Source organism: Pleurodeles waltl, chromosome 6, assembly GCF_031143425.1.
Source record: "Pleurodeles waltl isolate 20211129_DDA chromosome 6, aPleWal1.hap1.20221129, whole genome shotgun sequence".
Classification (NCBI taxonomy): Eukaryota; Metazoa; Chordata; class Amphibia; order Caudata; family Salamandridae; genus Pleurodeles; species Pleurodeles waltl.
In genome coordinates, this window is record NC_090445.1 from 578,148,667 (window position 1) to 578,166,429 (window position 17,763).

Consider the following 17,763-nt stretch of genomic DNA (forward strand, 5'->3'; position numbering starts at 1 on the left):
CTAAAAGTTAGAGTCACCTCAGCTCAGGACACCTTAGGGGCTGTCCTGACTGGCCAGTGACTCCTCCTTGTTTTTCTCATTATTTTCTCCGGCCTTGCCGCCAAAAGTGGGGCCTGGCCGGAGGGGGCGGGCAACTCCACTAGCTGGAGTGTCCTGCTGGGTTGGCACAAAGGAGGTGAGCCTTTGAGGCTCACCGCCAGGTGTGACAATTCCTGCCTGGGGGAGGTGTTAGCATCTCCACCCAGTGCAGGCTTTGTTACTGGCCTCAGAGTGACAAAGGCACTCTCCCCATGGGGCCAGCAACATGTCTCGGTTTGTGGCAGGCTGCTAAAACTAGTCAGCCTACACAGATAGTCAGTTAAGTTTCAGGGGGCACCTCTAAGGTGCCCTCTGTGGTGTATTTTACAATAAAATGTACACTGGCATCAGTGTGCATTTATTGTGCTGAGAAGTTTGATACCAAACTTCCCAGTTTTCAGTGTAGCCATTATGGTGCTGTGGAGTTCGTGTTTGACAGACTCCCAGACCATATACTCTTATGGCTACCCTGCACTTACAATGTCTAAGGTTTTGTTTAGACACTGTAGGGGTACCATGCTCATGCACTGGTACCCTCACCTATGGTATAGTGCACCCTGCCTTAGGGCTGTAAGGCCTGCTAGAGGGGTGGCTTACCTATACTGCATAGGCAGTGAGAGGCTGGCATGGCACCCTGAGGGGAGTGCCATGTCGACTTACTCGTTTTGTCCTCACTAGCACACACAAGCTGGCAAGCAGTGTGTCTGTGCTGAGTGAGAGGTCTCCAGGGTGGCATAAGACATGCTGCAGCCCTTAGAGACCTTCCTTGGCATCAGGGCCCTTGGTACTAGAAGTACCAGTTACAAGGGACTTATCTGGATGCCAGGGTCTGACAATTGTGGATACAAAAGTACAGGTTAGGGAAAGAACACTGGTGCTGGGGCCTGGTTAGCAGGCCTCAGCACACTTTCAATTGTAAACATAGCATCAGCAAAGGCAAAAAGTCAGGGGGCAACCATGCCAAGGAGGCATTTCCTTACACATGTATTTTGCCTATTAATTCTTTATATAAAACTTCAAGCACCAGCTTGTGTCTGCCTTTCTTATTGAGAATGCCTCAGTACTGATCTTTGAACTTGACCTCAAATGGATTGACATGTCAAATCGGGGAGCACCAAAGTTCATATTGGGACCACATCAAGTTGGTGTGCATTTGATGTGTTAATTTTAATCAGCTGGTGTGCATTTGATGTGTTAATTTAGGACAGATAACGCGCCGACAGATCATTTGACCTGAAAGAAGCAGAAGGTGATGCAGACTGTTATAATTGCTAACTAATTAGATTATGTGTAATAATGATTATAGAACAATCAGAGGGGAGAGGCTGTTGAGGGTTTTTGTGCATTTATATTTTGTCCATCATTAATAATGTGTAGAATGCAGTTTCACACTTGATTATCCATGTACACACTGATATAATACAGTTATCTTCAAAATGAGTTATCTATGATATACAGAAGTGTATTTTCCTAACTTTTGTTAACTAGGTCTGAATTTGGGCCTCGCACATATGTTTTTCAAATTGGACGTCACGCTTGTTTCACTGTTTGTTATTTTTGCAGCACGCTGTCAAGCAGAATCATATTTGTTTATTGCCATTGTCATTGTTCATACTGTTCTCAATAAACTTCCGGATCAGTCACAAAATTGCAACTATTACTTCAAAGTCTTTCCGCTCACTGTACGCTATTCATTGATAATAATTTGCTGTTGTTCATGTATCCAGTTTGTCCCACCAACTCGGGATGGCATTAGCATAGAGTGGATAGAATAAATATTCATGTAGTGGGCTAGTGCTTAGGTGTTAAGGCAATATGATGTTTAGTGAGACTGTGCTCTGATTTGCTATGAATGTAACATAGTTGATCATACCATTGTGATTCTGCAGTTTTGCTAACTTCATATGCATAAATAATGTATAAAAACTCCCGGTTATGGGGGTGAGCCAGAGCCTTTTGCTATGCTACTGTGGATGATTTTGCTATCAACTTGGGAATTAGAATATTTTTTAATTCTGCACTTCTCTGTAATGCCCTATTTGCTGAGAACCTTCATGTCATTGACTCTATGTGCATTTCTTTTGAATTTTTGTAATAAATAGTTAAATCTATTCTGCTGATCTAGAGCTCAGTTATTGATGGGGCCGTTTTACTTAATTTTTATTTATGATGCATCAGGGAGGTTTACCTCGGGGATACATTGCTTCATGAAATTGAGATTTAACACAGTGTCCAATTCATCAAACTGTGGGTGTTCTGTTGAGGTACATATTGGAGTGTAAAAATTGTGGGGGTCCCCGTGCTCACGCCAGCCTGTTATGGGCTTTTAGGACAGCCGTGCAGCAGGCCCTACACCCTCACCATGCTAGTGTGGGATTCAGGAGGGTTTTTCTGGCTGCTTCCTTTACGGCTTACCTGCAGTGAGATCCTCACATGAAGTGCTGAGGCCTCGGATGTGTTAGCCCATTGGGACATGGGTGCCATCATACACCTGCTGTCTCAACTCACAGGGACCCAGGAAGGATCAGATAGTCTCCGGTCTCTGCAAAAGCACTGCAAGTAGGGAGACCCAGCCTTTTATTATCATGACCTATGCAACCTTCCATTGCTTCACTTTTTCTCACTTCATGGGGATGATCAAAACTTTTCCTGCTCGACGGTACACTCCAGTGGTGATCAATCTTCCGATACTACAGGGGCAAAGATACCCCAAAGTAATTTATGGTTATGGAAGTATCAGTCGCCTCGGCACTGATAATTTGTATTTCTGGATAATCGTGACTTCGGTTTTCATGTTCTGATTGGCGTTGGTGCATGTGAGATCTTTCGATCATGCGTTAAAGTTCTCACTCCACTCGGTTGTTCCACGTGACGCTGCAAAGGAGTTGTTCAAACTTCTTTCCACACTTTTCAACATAGCAGCGCCGTGCCAGCTCGGTGAAAGGCAGTAATGAGCAACTGCGAGGATGCACATAGTAGTTGCCTCGGTGCAGCGCCATCAGCGTGCTATAAACCAAAACAGTAATAATATAATACACCCGTGGATATGCTGACTTAAAAATCATATTAAACCAGAAAAATAGATTTTCAGACTCGAGGAATGAGCCCAGTTCCCTGGGCTACGCAATCGCAAACCAGTCGCCGAAGAGATTGACAGTGGCCAAAGAGCACCAATGAAATAGCTGTTGAGTTTGGGAGGGCGGTGCCCGTGGCGGTTGGCAGTTCGGAGCGCGAGGTCAGAGGCGGTTATTCGAGAGCAAAGATACAAGACACGGGCGGGATAAATCAAGACTGGCTCCAATTGGCTCGTAGGAGGCGGAGCTGAGGGCGTGGCTTTAGTCCGTGCGACGTTTGTGGTAGCTGAGACTGGCAGTAGGAACGCTGTCGGGCTGGAGGACTGAGGTGCGGGTGGAACCTGTGGCAGGTACAGTGCCGCGAAACGTTCAGGGGCTAAGGAAGAGAGTGGGGAGACGGGTTTTAAAGCACCTTAGAGTGAGGAAGTGAAGAAATTGCGGAAAGGATAAAACCAGGCTTTGCAAGAAGTGCTGGGAAAGAGTGGAATTATGCTGTAAAAGAGGGATTAGATTTGAGCAGAAGGCAAAAAGAAGAAGGGGTTCTTGGGTGGGGTAGTGTAGCGGGTGTAACCAAAAACAAAAAAGAGGTGAATGGTGGAATAGAGGGGAGTCCTCGACGGTGACCAAAGTAAGCGATTGTGAAAAGCAGGGTAGAGAAGCGTGCATTGGCGATACAGTGTTGAATTAAAAAGGGTGAGAGGAAGGGTTTAGTAGCTGTTTGGAGGGGGACAGATTGGGGGTTGAAGGAGAGTCCATGAGAGTAAGCGAAAAGACGTAGCTGGGTTGAAAGGTGGTCCATGGTGTAAAACGTGCGCGTGGTTGAGCAAGTTGAAATTCACTAGCGGGGGAGCAAGTCCTGTTGAATTGATGAACTGGGATAGAAGAAGTACCGAAGGGCGCTTTGAAGGAGGATGGTGCATAAACGGCGGGGGTAAAAAGGACAGAAGAGAAGGCAAGTGTTGCAAATTTTGTACAAGGTGGAATTACAGCCACACAAATTAGAGGCAGCTTAAAATGATTACGTATGAGGATGAGGTGTTTTTAAGCAAAGTAAAGGGGGGGGAGGAGGTGCAAAAAGGTTGAGATGATGACAGGGTGAAGTGAGAAGTGATAAAAATGACCAGAGTGAGCAAAGAGATATGCAAGAAGGTAGACGACAGGTGGTTGAGAGTTTTGGTAAAATGGGAGGAAGAGGATACAAACTGGACCGAACAGGAAAGAAAACAGTAAGAATGTTGAGTTGTTAGGCAAAATTGATAGGCAAAATTGGTGTGGAGGTGGAGATAAGGACAGAGAGAGAGAGAGAGAGTAGGAAAGTTTAATAAAAGGATCAAACGAGAAGGTGAACAGAAGCACTAAATATAGGCACGTGAGGGTAACGAGAGATATGTTGTGGTCAAAAGGGTACATAATGATAAAGGAGGAAGTGAAAAATGAAAGAGTAAAGGTAATGGAATACAAGAGGAATGACTCGATGTACTGTACATTTAAAAACCAAATTCCCCAGAAAGGTTCTTTCAAATTATATGGCAGGGGTGCCGCAAATCATGCGGCAGGGTTGACTAAATTATACAGCAACAAAAGGCAAATTCTGCAGCACATTTTGTGAGAGTATCATTGTGTAATTTTCACCCAGGGTAATGCTGTCTGGGCAAAGGTTTCATCTAATTAGTACCAGTTTAGCAACCAAATACAGAAATAAACAACTGAACGACCACCACCTAACCTTTGCAAAAGCCTTTCATTGCCTGCAAACACATCAGCGCATTTTAGTAGCTTTTGATCTGTTTGAGTTAAAAAAAAACACCTTTTATTTTTGTTCATATCTGCAGATTATGCAGCAGATGATGAATTATGTGGAAAATTATAATTATGTAAATAAAGTAACAGCCTCATAACTGCATAATTCCAGTGGCCTGGAGTATATAGTTCACGTTACTGAAAATTACACAGCAGTGTCCTCAACTCTTGTTCAGTTCCCAAACTGTCTCCGAAAGCTTTCGAAACTGGAGGTGTTTGCTGCTACACCTAAAGGAAGTAATGTTTCTGCCAGAGTTGCCTCCAAAACTCCAGGGCAAGAACAATATATGTTGTAAATGGCTGTGTGCTATTTTAATACCAGGCCTGCTGCTCCTGAAATGTTTGTGAACTTTAACATCGAGCCAGTGTCTAAAAAGACACACTTCTAGCCATTTTAAGAGTGTCAGTCTTGCGCAAGGCCTGTTTGCAATTCCTTAAACATTGAAGAGTCCAATTATCCATTGCTGCTTCAAACCATTTTTTTGTGTGGGAGTAATTCGTTTTTAAACGTTTGTGGCTGTTGTATACTATGCAGTTAGTTGCACACCATTTGTTAAATATCACAGACACCTAGGAGATGTGGTCTAGTGGCTAAACTTCAGACTTTTTAGCTTTGAGATCTGTTGATCATCCCTCGTCTGGCACTTGACTGAAAATCACATGATTTGGACAACTCACTGCACGTACATGTCCCTAAAATTGTTAATGTGTTAAATGTAATACGCCTGTATTTGTGTGAAATCCTATGTCATTGTGTCAACACAGGTGACCCGTGGTGAAGCACACAAGTGAGAGAGCCCAACACATAGTGCCAAGGGTGAGAAAAATATGGGGTGAAAGAGTGCAGGTAAAAGCATGGATGCAAGAGAACAATAATGAGCGTTGGGGAAGGGTGGAAGCACACAAGGGAGATATCTGGAAAATATGCATTCTCGTGGAGTGCCTTAGCAAATAGAGGAAGTAGTTCCCAAAAACTGAGCAGTGGAAGACACAAGTAAAGAAGCTATGCTCAGGGGGAGGGGACAAACACATGATGGATAAAGCAAGCCATCAAATAAGAAGCCAGAAACAGGAGAGTGACCCTCCAGCCAAAAAATTGTAACCAATGGGTGGGCTTTAAGTCGCTGTATGTTATTGGTACTGTGATAATGGTTCTTTTTTAACCAGATAGTTGCACGGTTTGATAGCCGACTTAAAAACAACGTTCTGTTGTATATTCCAAAAATATAATCAAAATCTACTATCCCCTACATCTGCTCCCAAATGCTTCACAGTCCAAGTGCATGCCAGTGCTCCATTTCGAGCATGCAATAACCCTATGGTGAATGATTCCTTGACTGGGGAGGATATGCAATTGCACCTTCCATCTTTTCCTACTTTGGTGTAAATACAATGGCAGCCGAGTGGCCCAATATTTTTACCATTTGCGGCTTTCACTGAGCCCTTAATCTTCTTTTTATTCTCTAATATTTACCTCTATGTAGAAATGGGTGAGCCATGGAATTAAAAGGGGGAACTGATCCAACGGTCTGGCCTGGCTGAAAGAGCCATAAAACGAGCACAGCCCTCAATATAATTTGACTTGTAAATTGTCAAATTGTAAAAGAGGTTTTCTTTATGGAAACGTTTGTCTTCAGTACATTGGGCTCTGTGACTGAATTGAGACATTTATCAAAAGTGATGGTTTCTAAACATAATCTTGGAAATAATAATGCCACTCCTCCCACCCTCATGGTGACCATGCCAAAAGTGAACCGTGAGGCAATTCAGCATCCTACATGTTGCTTATGTTGTTCTTATGGATCATTTGGAGCAATAGTAAAGGATCAACATACAAGAGTTTTGTACACTGTTCATCCTAAATTAGAGTATTTTAAGCCACTGGTGTATTTTCAGGAGGGTCAATCAAATTAAAAAAATGGCTAGGATCACACAATTTGGTCAAACTGGAAGCCACGGCTTATCCCAGGTTTCCCGCCTTCACGATGTGCAATTTGTCCACTTCATGAGAGGGTGGTGGTGGGGAAGGGGGTTAGATCTTGGTGACCGAGTTAAAAGGGTGAGCGGCTGAAATCGCAAGAAAGCTCAGGTCTTTTTTGGCTCGCGTTTCCAAGAAACTAATTCAAGGCCACTCTAAGGCGTGCGCACTGGCATCGACCTCAATCATCTTCCTAGCCACACTCCTTGCGCTGCATGGAAGGCGCAAGTAAACACACACCGTCGAATGCTTTAACTGTGCAAAGCCTTCGAAGCGCGGCTTTGACCATCTCATGGAAATCCTACCCGCTCTTCATCCTTTAAAGCGAACATTTTTACCATAACCATTCGTAGATCCAGTACATGACTGTGTAACTGTTGCTATCTCCCTTTACTGGTTGTGGAGCGTAGACAACGGTCGTCATAACCAGCGACATTTCTTTCGGTGCTAATTTCATTCCCGACCATGGTGCGCCCCGCTTGCCCCCTCTCCTTTATACCAGGCGGCGTAACACCGGGTGAACTCGAAGTTGGTTAAATGCCAGCTGCCGCTCGTTTCTCGGGGTTCGCACACCAATGGCGCATTCTAATTGTGCCCGGAACTGGTGAACCACTGAAGGGCACAAAGTACGCCTTTCTTCCATCATGCTGCACGTACACAGTTCACTACTTACCACGTTCATACAACGACAGCCAGGATTAATGTTTATGATGAGTTCCATTAACTATCCCGGCGATTAACTAGGTAGTCCGTAGCCGGTTTGGTTTCCCAGCTGTAGTGATAATGCAGTCGCTAACACTTCCAAAACTAACTCATGCCCTCAAGGTTGAGCAGTTGTGAATTCCTGGTGTACATCAACCAGTTGGCGTTAGATAGATGTTGTACTGCTTATGCCCGGAGTATTGAACAGCAGTGTAAACGCCAATTGCTCACATTTTATGTGACATGCAGAATTACGAAATCGCAGTCCACAGCCAAATTAGCCCTTCATCCTTCTGAGGTTGATACATTTAGTACTTTTACAGTGACTAAAAAATACTGCCAGATATTGGCGATTTTGAAATGGTAAAAATGCAGTGTTAAGTACCTAATACAGGCAGGTTATTTTACTGCTGTGGTGCACATGAAACATACCATGTTGTAAAAATATACTTTCTCTGTTAACCACAGCCACGGAAACACCCCTGCTTTCCAGTACTGGTCTTTTCCTATTGATCAACTACCCCTTTTCCTCTCTCCACGTCAAATGCCAAGGCACTGCATTAATAGATTCTACAGTAGCAGCACCATTTTCTGCCTAATATATTTGCTGCATAATCCATCATCTAATGCATAATTTGCAGATTTTAATTAAAATAAATTTAATTCTAGTTCAGGTGGATCAAAAGTTACTAAAAATACGATGACGTCCAGTGGAAGTCCCTTCACGAAGATTTACTGGGCACCTTTCAGTTGCTTATTGCTGTAGTTGAGAATTTAACTGATACTAACGAGGTAAAACATTTGGCCAGACAGTATCAACGTGTAAGGTATGGATTACTAACAGGAAACCAAATAGAGGGCCTGATTTATCACAGACTTTTACACATTCTGTGTCTATGGGATAAAGCATCGATAAATAAAGGTCAAGAAGAATTACATGGAAGTAGGGTTTGAAAGTGGAATGATGACCTACATAGAGGTAATAAAAGGACAAAGTGGTTGAGAGGGTGCAACAACAATTTGCACAAAAATCTGCGTAAAATGGGATGAGGGGTAAAGAAAGGAGACCTCAGCTACTGGCTTAAGAAGGCTAACATACCTAACAAACAACCTGCTGTGGATCTGTCGAGGAACCTGCATTTGCTGCTGTGCCCCTTCTGTGTCTGACCAGCCCCCCAACATTCTCACTGAGAGATTCACCTGACAACGGTGATCCTGGTGACTTGTAGTGCCGCCCAACAGATTGCTACCCAACCTGGGCCTTGGAGCACTGCTGACCTGCCTTGACAGAGTACAGGACTGAATGTGTGTGCTGTTTGGCCTTTCATATTTGCTGATTGACTCCCTACCCCACAGCTATCCTTTGTACGTTTTCTGGGTGGGCCTGGGAGTTTTGGATTGTGGACTGGTTGTTCTGTGGGTGCTTCCTTGACCCTCGCTGGCTGCCTGGCAGCTGGCACATACCATTCCTGATCTGACCTGCCCTTTGCTGTCTTCTTAAGCTCATACCGAGTGACGTCCCTGGTGCTCCCCTCCCCTAGAATTGAATTGGGAGTAGCAAATATGCTGGTAAAGACCCATAAATCATATCATATGCTGTCTCCCAGCTCACTTTCCAGGTTGCATGCCCCGACCACCTTACTCTGCAACAACCTCATGTCCTTGTTTTTTTTTTTTTGTAAACAAATTTTATTGCTGTAAAGTGGTAATGATTCATACATACATCAATGAGTCAGGCGTTCGAACTTCTCATGGTACAAATTTTTGTTGTTAAATGTCGTTCGCTCTTTTACATAATTAATAGGATACTGGTGAAGGTATCTTTATACCAATATAACATTTTCCATCAGCTTAAGAGAATTTATTTCCCATAGGTATCGCCATAGTTAGCGTGAGGTTCAAGCCTGGCCAGCCGGTTCATCCACATGGTTGACGTACAGACAACTGGAAGGCTGTAATGTACCTGGTGATTCAGTCTGTGTGTCCGCTAAGTGTGTGTAGTACTCAAACAAAAACGTAACTGGTTCCCTCCCTCTCCCCTCAGCTTATGTCCTGTGATGACTATGTATCATGTCTGGTCATGCCTGATTTACCCGGCCGCGCCAGCTGCACGGGGCGTCCCATGTAGCCCGCCCGGAGATCCATTCTTTCCCCAGCGTGTGCTACTGAGAGGGCATCAATCCGCATGTGAAGTTGCCCGTGTGTGGGCCCAGGTCTGAGTGCTCCATTTGCAACGCCAAGTCAATCTGATCCCAAGCCTCCTTCATCTCAGGGGACCCTCCCCGGCCGAGTCTCCCCGCTCTTCCAGGCAGTCTCTTGCTTCTTGTGGCGTGCGGAAAAATCTCGCTCCTCTGCCATCCGCCACTCTCAGCTTAGCAGGGAACATCATTGAATAGGGGATGTCCATTTGTTGGAGGCGCTTTTTTATTTCTGTGTACGTTCTGCACCTCTCTTGAAAAGTCTGGAAAAATACGGATCAAAGAGTTTTCCAACCTTATTTCTTCTGCCATTCTGGCCTGTGTCAGTATGTTGTCCCGGTCCTTGTAGTGCAGTAGGCGAGCTATTACCGGCCGCGGTGCAGCTCCCGGGGAAGGCGCCCTCGCAGGGACCCTGTGCGCCCTCTCAAGGGCGAAAAAGTGCAAAAGGCCTTCGGGTGCAACAGCTTCAGCGATCCAACGCTCCAAAAACTCAGGGAGGTTGCTCTGACCGATCTGCTCAGGGAGGCCTATTATACAGATGTGGTTTCTTCTGGATTTATTTTCTGCGTCTTCAGCTCGAGCGGCAAGATCTTCTGTTTGCTTCTCCAGTTTAGCGATTCGGGCTTCCGCTGCAGTCAGTCCCGGGCCGAGGGTGCCCAGCGTCTGCTCCGTCGCTATTACTCTTTCCGCAAGGTGGCGTTGGTTCTCCCTGAGTAGGCCCAGATCAACCGCCAGGGAGTCGATTTTTGTCTCCAGACTCTCCCTAGTGAAGGTAAAGGCCTGCATGATATCAGCTAGCGTGGGGTTCCCAGATGGGACTTCAGTCGTGTCGTTCTGCAAAGTCTCGGCAGAGGAGGGCGGATTAAGGCCTGTTGCGCACCTACCTCTCCCGCTGCCTCCTTCTTTTTCCAGGTTTTGCCCATCCTAGGTGGAAGAGGGGGGCGCTCTATTTTGCGAAGCCTGAGTCGTCGCTCTTCCCCCAGTCAATATCGCCTAATGAAGCTGCACAGCTCACCTCGTCTCGCTTCCCTCGGATTATGCAGCACAGATCGCCCGGTCCTGGTAAGTGCCTGCACAGGCCCTAGGCCCCGACAGGGCCGCAGGCCAGCACCCAGTGTTCTTCAGCTCCCGGGTCTTGTCTGTTTGCGAATATTGGGAGAGAACACCACCCCGAGGGCCCAACCGACCTCCAGGCCGCAGCCGCACCCTCCTCGCTCCACCGCAGACTAAGTGAGTTCCAGGACCCTCCCAGGTCGTTTCAGGGCAACTGGGCCTTCAACCGATCTCCTAGGCGCTCGTTGACATCGAGATTTAGTGCAGCTCCTGCCTCACCGACCATGCCTGGCCCCTCTTCCATTTGCTGCAGCACCAGCGTGGCCGCCATCTTGGGGACAAGCAGCTTCCAGGCTCCGCCGCTTACGCTCCCTCGAAATACTCCCCCACACATGGGGGGCCCTGCACCGATCGTCCCCGCAACCGCCTCAACTCTCGCCGGTCACCAGCGCAGCTCGGGCACGCTGGGGGGGAGGAAACAGAGGATGACTAGATCAGCGCGACTGCCATCTTAAGGTCAGGCGGTGCGCAGTCAGTTCCCCCGCCGCTCCCAGGAGCCCATTTTCACCTCGCTCAGGGCTCAAAATCCCCTGGTCTGTGAGCCCTCATCCTCCAGGCCCTCTCCAACAGGGTGTGCTGCTAGAATTGCAAGCAGCGCCATCAGGATGAGTCTGATTCGGAGGTCCCGGGCCGGAGTTCCCTCTCGTGACTGCTCACTCCATGAGCACCAAGCCAACCTCATGTCCTTGTTCACAGATAAAATTGACATAATTAGGGCCTGTATCACCAGGAACTCTCCTCAGGTCTTGTTAGCTCTGCCATTTCCACAGTTCTACCCATCTCTGTAACTTAGAGACTGTCGCTGAGGCTGACATGAGCATTATCCTGTCCTCCTTCAAAACATCTGCACTTTCCTGGGGCATTTTTAATGCCAAAATCATCAGCTTGAGCCTGGTTGCCCTCACACCTATCATCACTAGACTAATCAACTCCTCCTTCAGCACTCAGGTCCTTATGCTGTCCCTCTTGCATGCCATATTCCCCCCAACCCTAAAAGAAGAAATGACTGATTCAGACATTCTCTCTTATTTGCTTATGCATCTTGTCCTACCAGCTTTGCTAAGGCACCTAAAATAGTTGTTACATGCTAGTTGTCATCACGATGAAGGCAAGACACAACCTCATAAGTGACAATCAAGCAGTTTTTTTACTCCACTAGGGCCCTGAGGCCACCCTTCATAACATTTTAGAAATACTTCTTGATGCATGTCTCCTTTGCATGCAGCTCTTCTTGGACGTATCGGCTGTCTTTGATATCATAGACCATCATATCTTACTCAAAGGTTTGTCCACATTGGCCTATGTATCCGTCTCTACACTGTCTTGGTTTGAATCCTTCCTGCTAAGCTGTTTTCGCTGTGTAAAATTGGGGCCATTCCTCCCCAAGACCCTCACTCTTCAACTTTTACATGGCACACCTGACTGCCATCTTGATCTCTTCTAAGAACGACATTCACATGTGTGCAGACGATACACCGCTCTACATCAGAATGAAGAATGACCTGGGCAAGCGCCTTAATTTGGCTCAGTGCCTTGCCCATGTCCACTGGCTGATGAAGTACCACTGGTTACACCTATGTGGTGAGAAAACAAAAATCCTACTGCTGGGGCTAGTCATCCCCTTTTTCACTGCTCTGATCTACCAAGATGGACCTCTCACCAAAGTCGGTGCATATTGCTTGGAACTTGGGAGTGTTTTTTGACTGTGACCTCTCATTCAACCCCCTCAAACAATTGATGTCCTCAAAACCACTTTCCAACATCTCCAACTACTAAATAGGGTTTTGTTTTTAATGTATTGTTGCCAGAAAATCTATCTGATCATCTCATTGGTACTGTCGCTTTTGGACTACTGTAACAGCCTATACGCTGGGACTTTCTGTAATGACCATTCCAAAGTTTGAAAGAGTTCAAAAGTACACCATCCACCTTTTAATTGTTCTGAATATGCAAGACCCCATACGACCTGCCTTAAAATCCCTCTGTTGGCTCCCAATAAAAAACAGCTCTACCTTGAAGATCCTATGCACGAAACATAGGGTACACCATGATTGTGCACCCATCTACCTTAGAACCCCTTTCACCCTCTAACTTCTGTCCGGGAACGACAGACCTTCTTAAGAAGAACAAGAGTTTTTGGGTGGCTCCTACTTGTGCAGTGATACACTGTGGAATTTCTTGACCTTGCATCTATGACTGAAGGATGACTAAATCAAATCCAGAAGACTTCTGAAGGTTCACCTATTTTCTCTGCATTTCGGTAATGACACTGCCTCCCCCAGCATTCAGAGGCATGTCAGTCAGATGACAAAGTGTGGCACACTCCCCATCTGGTCCTGAACTTCTACGTTAAAGGCCTTATCTTGGCATTCTTACCTTGGCAGACATGCCCAGAATTCCATTCATTGTGTTTCACCTACTACATACTGTCGGGTAGGTTTTTAAATCGCAACCTGGTAGCCTGCCGCACTTCACTGCTTTGAGTCACATTGCGCTTTGAGGAAATCGGATCATTAGCAGCCCTCTATAAAACGTTTAAAATTAAACTTGGAATGGTTAAAGAAAAAGAGAGTTTGGGATACTGTGACTCAGGGGATTAAACAGGAGAAAAAGATAAAATAAAAGTCATTGCAATTAAAATGTTGAAGAGGAAAATATATGAATACATGGGTAGAATGGGTCATAAGTGAAATAATTGGTGACAAAAGAAGGTTCAGGGAGGCAGAGGGCAAAAGTGAAATTAACAAGTGGTAATGAGACATACTGTGGATCAGATAAGAGGGGTTCATGGTTGAGGGGGGATAGAGGTCAAAACTCAGCAATACTAGATGGGTTGTTAAAGAGACTGTGGGCCGTGCACATAGCATTAGCTGCAGCTAATTAGCTGGCGCTATGCTGCCAGGTCTAATGGGCAAGCGGGCTACCATCAGTATTCTTGCCCGTGCAGTGTCTCATGATCTTTGTGGAGGTGTACTTGGTATGAGAGCAAAGAGGAGCCACAGTGGCATGCACAGGGTGAAAGGGATGTCCAACACGGCGTGGAAGTGACTCCTCATGATGCTGACATCAAGAGGAGTGATCTGGCTGGATTCATGAGGCACATAAGTGAATCTGATTCTATGTCCATGTTAGTTTTGTATCAACAGTGCATGTAAACGTTCATAAAACCGTAAGTAGGAATGGCTGTGCCACAAACCTGTATGAAGTTGAATTAAAAAAAAAAAAATTAACCAATGCTAGAACAGCCTACCGGTCATGTGCTCTCTCTACTTGCCTTTCTGTAGTCAAAAATAGTGGTTGTGACTTGCAGTTTTGTTTTTAGAAGAGATGAAACCTACACGTGAAGAGAAGGAGATCCATCCATTCTATGGCGTGGTCATACATCTTGTCAAAGTTCCAAAGCACTTTGCAGGTAGTCAGCGGTCCTGATTCTGTGGCAGATTGATAAGAGACGGGTACTTTTAGCCGTGTCATCCGTTAAAGTAGAGCGTTGGTGTGTGTGTGCGCGCCTGGAGGGCGTGTTCTAAACTTGATGGAGCAGCGTGCATATCCATTAAATGTGTGGTGGAAAGTAAACAAATGTGAAGATAGGTTCTCAAGCAGCAAATACAAAGACCGTGAGTCTTTTGGGAGTTTGGGCCATATTTATAAGCGCATCTTCCCATAGATACAAAATGGGTAAAGCACTTTGATCATCTCACCCATGGTTCCATAGCTTGCTTATCTATTCTGAGGCACAGCCCTCGACCCCTATATATGTTTTATGGAATGCAGAATTATCTGCACTAAGCCTTTAAAAAAAAAAAAATCTCAGGTTTCTTCTTTGTATCACCTGCTGTACGATTGTGCGAGTCAGGTCCCAGAACGTGTCCCTCCTGTTATGCAATGCAGAGAGCTTTAAATGCTATCCTTCTGGTTAAATAACAGAGCAGCAACTCCGTTCATGTTGGCAGCCACCTGAAATTCATCCCAAATGGGCATTAGAGCGGATTCTGTGTTTTTATTTTACCAATCTGAATCCATTCTGTCTAGCAGATTGTTGTTTGATGAAAATTGATATCTGGAGGAAGGCTGCCTCTTCAGTGAATTTATCTATAAAGGCTCTGTATGCTATTGGTCTGTAGGCAGCTGGGTTCGCCTGGTCAAGTCCCTGTTTCTTCAGAATAGATTTGATATGATATCTTCCAGTTGTTTGACGACACTTGTTAAGGAGGAGTTGATGATTTCAGTAGCTGGTATGGCAGTAGAGGAGTCCAGCAGTACATACTTGATGTTGACACGCAGAGATCTCCTGGGGAACCAGCTATGTTTGAGACTTTGGCTTGGTTGGCAGTTTATTTTTGTGTCTGTAGACTAAATGAGCACAGTGTAGGTTGGGGACAGAGGTAGTCTGATTTGGTGGGAAAGGCTTTGAGGGAGAGGGACTTGGATTTGAATAGAAGAAACTGTGCAAAGTTAGCAGCTTTCTAGATGATGTGGCTTGCAAAGGTATCAGAGTACCTGTGGAATATACAATTGATATGTAAAGTGTTTTTTGGTTGGGCACATAGCTTAAGAAATTCGTTGTGTCCAGTGGACCCTCTTGGTATTTTTCATGGAGGTCTGTCAGAGTCTGCACTGCTTTGGGAGCTAATTTTTATTGTCAAAGTTGAATATTTTCCTCCAAAGTCTTTTGAAGAATACGGTTTCTGTTTTTCATAGTTTTACATCCTTGCACAACTAGCTGGCTTTATTTCTTTTAGGTCACAGGCATATAGTTTTTAGACGGCCGCCCTGTAAAATGTGCATGTAATCCATGGTAGAAGTGCTTTACGGACTTTTCAGACGCTGGCGTGGGGAGGTGGAAAGGGATTTTTTTCTTCCATGGTTTGATGGGTATGGTTGTTTCAAGGCTTTTAGAAAGTTTGTCTGAAATGGGACATTTACGCAAGAACTTTATTGGATGTGTCCACAGTGGCCTAGATTTCTACTCAAGTATGGCAGTTAGCAGTGGAGTCTGTATTGTGTGCATTTATATATACATATATATATATATACCGTGCCTGGAGTGGTAAATGTCTTTTGTCATTTTACAGCTCGGCAAGGTTGACACTGTGTCAAACCTATGCTTAAAGACTTTGCTGTACAAATTGCAAAAGACTTTAGGGGTCATTATGAACACGGCGGTAACAACCGTCGTGTTCATGCTGGCGGTCAAAACATTGACCGCCAGCGACCCCGGAACCCTGCCGGCCACATTATGAACATTTCTGTGGAACGGCGAAAGGCCCGGCCGAGACATATGGAGCTGCCGTCAATGCCTCTGTGCGGCAGTTGCAGTTGCACCCGTTGCGCAGATCACTGCCCAAAAATCGGGCAGTGACCTGCACAATGGGGTCTGCACCAGGGCCCCTGCACTGCCCACACAAAGTGCATGGGCAGTGCAGGGGCCCCCAGGGGTGCCCAGTGGCACCCCCTCCGCCAGCCTTTCCCTGGCGGGAATTCCAGCCAGGAAAAGGCTGTTGAAAAATGAAACATTATCCCCAGGGTAGCGCAGCTACCCTGGCGGATAGTGTTTCAACTCACCGCCAGACTGCCTGACTGTGGGAGCCTGGCGGTGGGTGAGGGCTGCCGATGGCGGGCCTCACCATGTTCAGAATATGGCGGGTCAGCCACCAGTGCCGGCATGGCGGGACAAACCACCATGTTCGTAATGAGGGCCTTTGTCACTATCTAGCTCGGCGTGGATAGCACTGTGTTGTTACCGCCGTGTTCATGCTGGTGGTCAAAACACTGACCGCCAGTGACCCTGGAACCCCGCCGGCCACATTATGAACATTTCTGTGGAACGGCGAAAGGCCCGGCCGAGACATATGGAGCTGCCGTCAATGCCTCTGTGCGGCAGTTGCAGTTGCACCCGTTGCGCAGATCACTGCCCAAAAATCGGGCAGTGACCTGCACGATGGGGTCTGCACCAGGGCCCCTGCACTGCCCACACAAAGTGCATGGGCAGTGCAGGGGCCCCCAGGGGTGCCCAGTGGCACCCCCTCCGCCAGCCTTTCCCTGGCGGGATATCCAGCCAGGAAAAGGCTGTTGAAAAATGAAACATTATCCCCAGGGTAGCGCAGCTACCCTGGCGGATAGTGTTTCAACTCACCGCCAGACTGCCTGACTGTGGGAGCCTGGCGGTGGGTGAGGGCTGCCGATGGCGGGCCTCACCATGTTCAGAATATGGCGGTTCAGCCACCAGTGCCGGCATGGCGGGACAAACCACCCTGTTCGTAATGAGGGCCTTTGTCACTATCTAGCTCGGCGTGGATAGCACTGTGTTGTTACCGCCGTGTTCATGCTGGCGGTCAAAACACTGACTGCCAGTGACCCTGGAACCCCGCCGGCCACATTATGAACATTTCTGTGGGCCGGCGAAAGTCCCGGCTGGGGCATGTGGCGCCGCCGTCAATGCCTCTGTGCGGCAGGTGCAGTTGCACCTGTTGCGCAGATCACTGCCCGAAAATCGGGCAGTGACCTGCGCGACGGGGCTCTGTACCGGGGACCCTGCACTGCCCATGCAAAGTGCAGGGGCACCCCCTCCGCGAGCCTTTCCCTCTCAGGATATCCCGCCAGGAAAAGGCTGGCGAAAAATTCAACATTATCTGCAGGGTAGCGCAGCTACCCTGGCGGATAGTGTTTCAACTCACCGCCAGGCTGCCTGACTGTGGGAGCCTGGCGGTGGGTGAGGGCTGTCGATGGCGGCCCTCACCATGTTCAGAATATGACCGTTTGGCCCGCCATGCCGGCTGGCGGCTTCAGCTGCCAATGCCGGCATGGGGGGACAAACCAC

At 46.8% G+C, this 17,763-nt stretch overlaps 1 protein-coding gene across 3 annotated transcripts in view; it reads left to right on the plus strand.

Moving 5' to 3' along the window:
- The first annotated feature begins 3,373 nt into the window (after positions 1-3,373).
- Positions 3,374-17,763, plus strand: part of FKBP5 (FKBP prolyl isomerase 5) — an 805,772-nt gene continuing 791,382 nt past the window's right edge. For 2 of the 3 annotated variants that reach the window (XR_011204865.1, XM_069238765.1), the window contains exon 1: positions 3,374-3,502. The gene's annotated coding sequence lies outside the window, so the exon portion shown is untranslated. The remainder of the gene's footprint in view (positions 3,503-17,763) is intronic. The other variant, XM_069238763.1, reaches the window with a different exon arrangement.